Below are 7,500 nucleotides of genomic sequence, written 5' to 3' on the forward strand. Positions count from 1 at the left end.
GGGCTTGTTGCTGGCCGTTGGGGCCTGTGTTCGGGGCTTGTTGCTGGCCGTTGGTGCCTGTGTTCGGGGCTTGTTGCTGGTCGTTGGTGCCTGTGTTCGGGGCTTGTTGCTGGTCGTTGGTGCCTGTGTTCGGGGCTTGTTGCTGGTCGTTGGTGCCTGTGTTCGGGGCTTGTTGCTGGTCGTTGGTGCCTGTGTTCGGGGCTTGTTGCTGGTCGTTGGTGCCTGTGTTCGGGGCTTGTTGCTGGCCGTTGGGGCCTGTGTTCGGGGCTTGTTGCTGGCCGTTGGTGCCTGTGTTCGGGGCTTGTTGCTGGTCGTTGGTGCCTGTGTTCGGGGCTTGTTGCTGGTCGTTGGTGCCTGTGTTCGGGGCTTGTTGCTGGTCGTTGGTGCCTGTGTTCGGGGCTTGTTGCTGGCCGTTGGGGCCTGTGTTCGGGGCTTGTTGCTGGCCGTTGGTGCCTGTGTTCGGGGCTTGTTGCTGGTCGTTGGTGCCTGTGTTCGGGGCTTGTTGCTGGTCGTTGGTGCCTGTGTTCGGGGCTTGTTGCTGGTCGTTGGTGCCTGTGTTCGGGGCTTGTTGCTGGTCGTTGGTGCCTGTGTTCGGGGCTTGTTGCTGGTCGTTGGTGCCTGTGTTCGGGGCTTGTTGCTGGTCGTTGGTGCCTGTGTTCGGGGCTTGTTGCTGGCCGTTGGGGCCTGTGTTCGGGGCTTGTTGCTGGCCGTTGGTGCCTGTGTTCGGGGCTTGTTGCTGGTCGTTGGTGCCTGTGTTCGGGGCTTGTTGCTGGCCGTTGGGGCCTGTGTTCGGGGCTTGTTGCTGGCCGTTGGTGCCTGTGTTCGGGGCTTGTTGCTGGTCGTTGGTGCCTGTGTTCGGGGCTTGTTGCTGGTCGTTGGTGCCTGTGTTCGGGGCTTGTTGCTGGTCGTTGGTGCCTGTGTTCGGGGCTTGTTGCTGGTCGTTGGTGCCTGTGTTCGGGGCTTGTTGCTGGTCGTTGGTGCCTGTGTTCGGGGCTTGTTGCTGGTCGTTGGTGCCTGTGTTCGGGGCTTGTTGCTGGCTGTTGGTGCCTGTGTTCGGGGCTTGTTGCTGGCCGTTGGTGCCTGTGTTCGGGGCTTGTTGCTGGTCGTTGGTGCCTGTGTTCGGGGCTTGTTGCTGGTCGTTGGTGCCTGTGTTCGGGGCTTGTTGCTGGTCGTTGGTGCCTGTGTTCGGGGCTTGTTGCTGGCCGTTGGGGCCTGTGTTCGGGGCTTGTTGCTGGCCGTTGGTGCCTGTGTTCGGGGCTTGTTGCTGGTCGTTGGTGCCTGTGTTCGGGGCTTGTTGCTGGTCGTTGGTGCCTGTGTTCGGGGCTTGTTGCTGGTCGTTGGTGCCTGTGTTCGGGGCTTGTTGCTGGTCGTTGGTGCCTGTGTTCGGGGCTTGTTGCTGGTCGTTGGTGCCTGTGTTCGGGGCTTGTTGCTGGTCGTTGGTGCCTGTGTTCGGGGCTTGTTGCTGGCCGTTGGGGCCTGTGTTCGGGGCTTGTTGCTGGCCGTTGGTGCCTGTGTTCGGGGCTTGTTGCTGGTCGTTGGTGCCTGTGTTCGGGGCTTGTTGCTGGCCGTTGGGGCCTGTGTTCGGGGCTTGTTGCTGGCCGTTGGTGCCTGTGTTCGGGGCTTGTTGCTGGTCGTTGGTGCCTGTGTTCGGGGCTTGTTGCTGGTCGTTGGTGCCTGTGTTCGGGGCTTGTTGCTGGTCGTTGGTGCCTGTGTTCGGGGCTTGTTGCTGGTCGTTGGTGCCTGTGTTCGGGGCTTGTTGCTGGTCGTTGGTGCCTGTGTTCGGGGCTTGTTGCTGGTCGTTGGTGCCTGTGTTCGGGGCTTGTTGCTGGTCGTTGGTGCCTGTGTTCGGGGCTTGTTGCTGGTTGTTGGCGGGGCTCCATGATGGCGGGTGACCAGGGGCGACTGGCGGGTGACCAGGGGTCAAAATCGGCTGGCGGGTGCCCAGGGGTTGACATTGGATGGCGGGTGACCAGGGGTCAAAATCGGCTGGCGGGTGCCCAGGGGTTGACATTGGATGGAGGGTGCCCAGGGGTCAAAATCGACTGGCGGGTGCCCAGGGGTTGACATTGAATGGCGGGTGCCCAGGGGTCGAAATCGACTGGCGGGTGCCCAGGGGTTGACATTGGATGGCGGGTGCCCAGGGGTCGAAATCGACTGGCGGGTGCCCAGGGGTTGACATTGGATGGCGGGTGCCCAGGGGTCGAAATCGACTGGCGGGTGCCCAGGGGTTGACATTGGATGGCGGGTGCCCAGGGGTCGAAATCGACTGGCGGGTGCCCAGGGGTTGACATTGGATGGCGGGTGCCCAGGGGTCGAAATCGACTGGCGGGTGCCCAGGGGTTGACATTGGATGGCGGGTGCCCAGGGGTCGAAATCGACTGGCGGGTGCCCAGGGGTTGACATTGGATGGCGGGTGCCCAGGGGTCGAAATCGACTGGCGGGTGCCCAGGGGTTGACATTGGATGGCGGGTGCCCAGGGGTTGACATTGGATGGCGGGTGCCCAGGGGTCAAAATCGACTGGCGGGTGCCCAGGGGTTGACATTGGATGGCGGGTGCCCAGGGGTCGAAATCGACTGGCGGGTGCCCAGGGGTTGACATTGGATGGCGGGTGCCCAGGGGTCGAAATCGACTGGCGGGTGCCCAGGGGTTGACATTGGATGGCGGGTGCCCAGGGGTCAAAATCGACTGGCGGGTGCCCAGGGGTTGAAATTGACCAGGGGGAGAGCGCCTGCCATAGCCGAAATAGGAGCGCTATGGGCGGCCTGCCTCAGCAGATTTGGCCCCCCAAATCCTGGTTCTCAAAAATTTTCAAAGTCAACTTTTTTCAAAATATTTTCAGAGTGCCACTTCCCAGGGGGATTCTCGCCTGCCATAGCCGAAATAGGAGCGCCATGGGCGGCCTGCCTCAGCACATTTGGCCCCCCAAATCCTGGTTCTCAAAAATTTTCAAAGTCAACTTTTTTCAAAATATTTTCAGAGTGCCACTTCCCAGGGGGATTCTCGCCTGCCATAGCCAAAATAGGAGCGCCATGGGCGGCCTCAGTGAGCACATTTGGCCCCCCCATCCTGGAGCGCCATGGACCAGGGGGAGAGCGCCTCTCTTTGGGGCTTGTTGCTGGCTGTTGGCGGGGCTCCATGGACCAGGGGGAGAGCGCCATGGACCAGGGGGAGAGCGCCTCTCTTCGGGGCTTGATGCCTGTTGGCGGGGCTCCATGGACCAGGGGGAGAGCGCCTCTCTGTGGGGCTTGTTGCTGGCTATTGGCGGGGCTCCATGGACCAGGGGGAGAGCGCCTCTCTTTGGGGCTTGTTGCTGGCTGTTGGCGGGGCTCCATGGACCAGGGGGAGAGCGCCATGGACCAGGGGGAGAGCACCTGCCATAGCCGAAATAAGAGCACTATAGGCGGCCGCCCTCAGCACATTTGGCCCCCCAAATCCTGGTTCTCAAAAATTTTCAAAGTCAACTTTTTTCAAAATATTTTCAGAGTGCCACTTCCCAGGGGGATTCTCGCCTGCCATAGCCGAAATAGGAGCGCCATGGGCGGCCTCAGTGAGCACATTTGGCCCCCCCATCCTGGAGCGCCATGGACCAGGGGGAGAGCGCCTCTCTTTGGGGCTTGTTGCTGGCTGTTGGCGGGGCTCCATGGACCAGGGGGAGAGCGCCATGGACCAGGGGGAGAGCGCCTCTCTTCGGGGCTTGATGCCTGTTGGCGGGGCTCCATGGACCAGGGGGAGAGCGCCTCTCTTTGGGGCTTGTTGCTGGCTATTGGCGGGGCTCCATGGACCAGGGGGAGAGCGCCTCTCTTTGGGGCTTGTTGCTGGCTGTTGGCGGGGCTCCATGGACCAGGGGGAGAGCGCCATGGACCAGGGGGAGAGCACCTGCCATAGCCGAAATAAGAGCACTATAGGCGGCCGCCCTCAGCACATTTGGCCCCCCAATCCTGGTTCTCAAATTTTTTCAAAGTCAACTTTTTTCGAAATATTTTCAGAGTGCCACCTCCAGCGGGGGCTCTCGCCTGCCATAGCCGAAATAAGAGCACTATGGGCGGCCGCCCTCAGCACATTTGGCCCCCCCATCCTGGAGCGCCATGGACCAGGAGGAGAGCGCCTCTCTTCGGGGCTTGATGCCTGTTGGCGGGGCTCCATGGACCAGGGGGAGAGCGCCTCTCTTTGGGGCTTGTTGCTGGCTGTTGGCGTGGCTCCATGGACCAGGGGGAGAGCGCCATGGACCAGGGGGAGAGCACCTGCCATAGCCGAAATAAGAGCACTTTAGGCGGCCGCCCTCAGCACATTTGGCCCCCCCATCCTGGAGCGCCATGGACCAGGAGGAGAGCGCCTCTCTTCGGGGCTTGATGCCTGTTGGCGGGGCTCCATGGACCAGGGGGAGAGCGCCTCTCTTTGGGGCTTGTTGCTGGCTGTTGGCGTGGCTCCATGGACCAGGGGGAGAGCGCCATGGACCAGGGGGAGAGCACCTGCCATAGCCGAAATAAGAGCACTATAGGCGGCCGCCCTCAGCACATTTGGCCCCCCCATCCTGGAGCGCCATGGACCAAGGGGAGAGCGCCTCTCTTCGGGGCTTGATGCCTGTTGGCGGGGCTCCATGGACCAGGGGGAGAGCGCCTCTCTTTGGGGCTTGTTGCTGGCTGTTGGCGTGGCTCCATGGACCAGGGGGAGAGCGCCATGGACCAGGGGGAGAGCACCTGCCATAGCCGAAATAAGAGCACTATAGGCGGCCGCCCTCAGCACATTTGGCCCCCCCCATCCTGGAGCGCCATGGACCAGGGGGGAGAGCGCCTCTCTTCGGGGCTTGATGCCTGTTGGCGGGGCTCCATGGACCAGGGGGAGAGCGCCTCTCTTTGGGGCTTGTTGCTGGCTGTTGGCGTGGCTCCATGGACCAGGGGGAGAGCGCCATGGACCAGGGGGAGAGCACCTGCCATAGCCGAAATAAGAGCACTATAGGCGGCCGCCCTCAGCACATTTGGCCCCCCCATCCTGGAGCGCCATGGACCAAGGGGAGAGCGCCTCTCTTCGGGGCTTGATGCCTGTTGGCGGGGCTCCATGGACCAGGGGGAGAGCGCCTCTCTTTGGGGCTTGTTGCTGGCTGTTGGCGTGGCTCCATGGACCAGGGGGAGAGCGCCATGGACCAGGGGGAGAGCACCTGCCATAGCCGAAATAAGAGCACTATAGGCGGCCGCCCTCAGCACATTTGGCCCCCCCATCCTGGAGCGCCATGGACAAGGGGGAGAGCGCCTCTCTTCGGGGCTTGATGCCTGTTGGCGGGGCTCCATGGACCAGGGGGAGAGCGCCTCTCTTTGGGGCTTGTTGCTGGCTGTTGGCGTGGCTCCATGGACCAGGGGGAGAGCGCCATGGACCAGGGGGAGAGCACCTGCCATAGCCGAAATAAGAGCACTATAGGCGGCCGCCCTCAGCACATTTGGCCCCCCCATCCTGGAGCGCCATGGACAAGGGGGAGAGCGCCTCTCTTCGGGGCTTGTTGCTGGCTGTTGGCGGGGCTCCATGTACCAGGGGGAGAGCGCCATGGACCAGGGGGAGAGTGCCTCTCTTCGGGGCTTGATGCCTGTTGGCGGGGCTCCATGGACCAGGGAGAGAGCGCCTCTCTTTGGGGCTTGTTGCTGGCTGTTGGCGGGGCTCCATGGACCAGGGGGAAAGCGCCATGGACCAGGGGGAGAGCGCCTGCCATAGCCGAAATAGGAGCACTATAGGCGGCCGCCCTCAGCACATTTGGCCTGTCGCCGCTGTCCGCTGGCCGCTGTCCGCTGGCCGCTGTCCGCTGGCCGCTGTCCGCTTTCCCCTTTACTTTCAGCACTTTCAGCACTTTCAGCACTTTCAGCACTTCCAGCACTTCCAGCACTTCCAGCACTTCCAGCTCTTCCCCCTCTTTCCCTTCTTCCAACTGCGGGCGCGCCGGGCGCACAGGGGCTCGTGCGGAGGGGTGTGTGTGCGTGCATGTGCCGAACAAGGAGGAGAGCGCCTCACTTCGGGGCTTGTCGCTGGCCGTCGGCGGGGCTCCAAGGACCAGGGGGAGAGCGCCTCTCTTTGGGGGCTTGATGCTGGCTGTTGGCGCGTGTCTTCGGGGCTCCACGGACCAGTGGGAGAGCGCCTGTCTTCGGGGCTTGATGCTGGCCGTTTGCGGGACTCCATGGACCAGGGGGAGAGCGCCATGGACCAGGGGGAGAGCGTCTCTCTTCAGGGATTGACCAGGGCTCCAATCTTCCCATTGAAATGAATGGCGGGTGACCAGGCGTCCAAATCCCCCATTGAAATGAAGGCCGGATGCCCAGGGCTCCAATCTCCCCATTGAAATGAATGGCGGGTGACCGGGCGTCCAAATCCCCCATTGAAATGAAGGCCGGGTGCCCAGGGCTCCAATCTCCCCATTGAAATGAATGGCGGGTGACCGGGCGTCCAAATCCCCCATTGAAATGAAGGCCGGGTGCCAAGGGCTCCAATCTCCCCATTGAAATGAATGCCGGGTGACCGGGCGTCCAAATCCCCCATTGAAATGAAGGCCGGGTGCCCAGGGCTCCAATCTCCCCATTGAAATGAATGGCGGGTGACCGGGCGTCCAAATCCCCCATTGAAATGAAGGCCGGGTGCCCAGGGCTCCAATCTCCCCAGTGAAATGAATGGCGGGTGACCAGGCGTCCAAATCCCCCATTGAAATGAAGGCCGGGTGCCCAGGGCTCCAATCTCCCCATTGAAATGAATGGCGGGTGACCAGGCGTCCAAATCCCCCATTGAAATGAAGGCCGGGTGCCCAGGGCTCCAATCTCCCCAGTGAAATGAATGGCGGGTGACCAGGCGTCCAAATCCCCCATTGAAATGAAGGCCGGGTGCCCAGGGCTCCAATCTCCCCAGTGAAATGAATGGCGGGTGACCAGGCGTCCAAATCCCCCATTGAAATGAAGGCCGGGTGCCCAGGGCTCCAATCTCCCCATTGAAATGAATGGCGGGTGACCAGGCGTCCAAATCCCCCATTGAAATGAAGGCCGGGTGCCCAGGGCTCCAATCTCCCCATTGAAATGAATGGCGGGTGACCAGGCGTCCAAATCCCCCATTGAAATGAAGGCCGGGTGACCAGGCGTCCAAATCCCCCATTGAAATGAAGGCCGGGTGCCCAGGGCTCCAATCTCCCCATTGAAATGAATGGCGGGTGACCAGACGTCCAAATCCCCCATTGAAATGAAGGCCGGATGCCCAGGGCTCCAATCTCCCCATTGAAATGAATGCCGGGTGACCAGGCGTCCATATCCCCCCCCCATTGAAATGAATGACGGGTGACCAGGCAGGCGAGAGCCCCCGCTGCAGAGGCTCCAGAGGTGGCACTCTGAAAATATTTCAAAAAAAGTTGACTTTGAAATTTTTGGAGAACCAGGATTTGGGGGGGGCAAATGTGCTGAGGCAGGCCGCCCATAGTGCTCCTATTTCGGCCTGGGCGCGCCAGAGCACCCCCCTGGAAGTGGCACTCTGAAAATAATTAA

This window comes from Vanacampus margaritifer, unplaced genomic scaffold (assembly GCF_051991255.1).
Source record: "Vanacampus margaritifer isolate UIUO_Vmar unplaced genomic scaffold, RoL_Vmar_1.0 HiC_scaffold_117, whole genome shotgun sequence".
Classification (NCBI taxonomy): Eukaryota; Metazoa; Chordata; class Actinopteri; order Syngnathiformes; family Syngnathidae; genus Vanacampus; species Vanacampus margaritifer.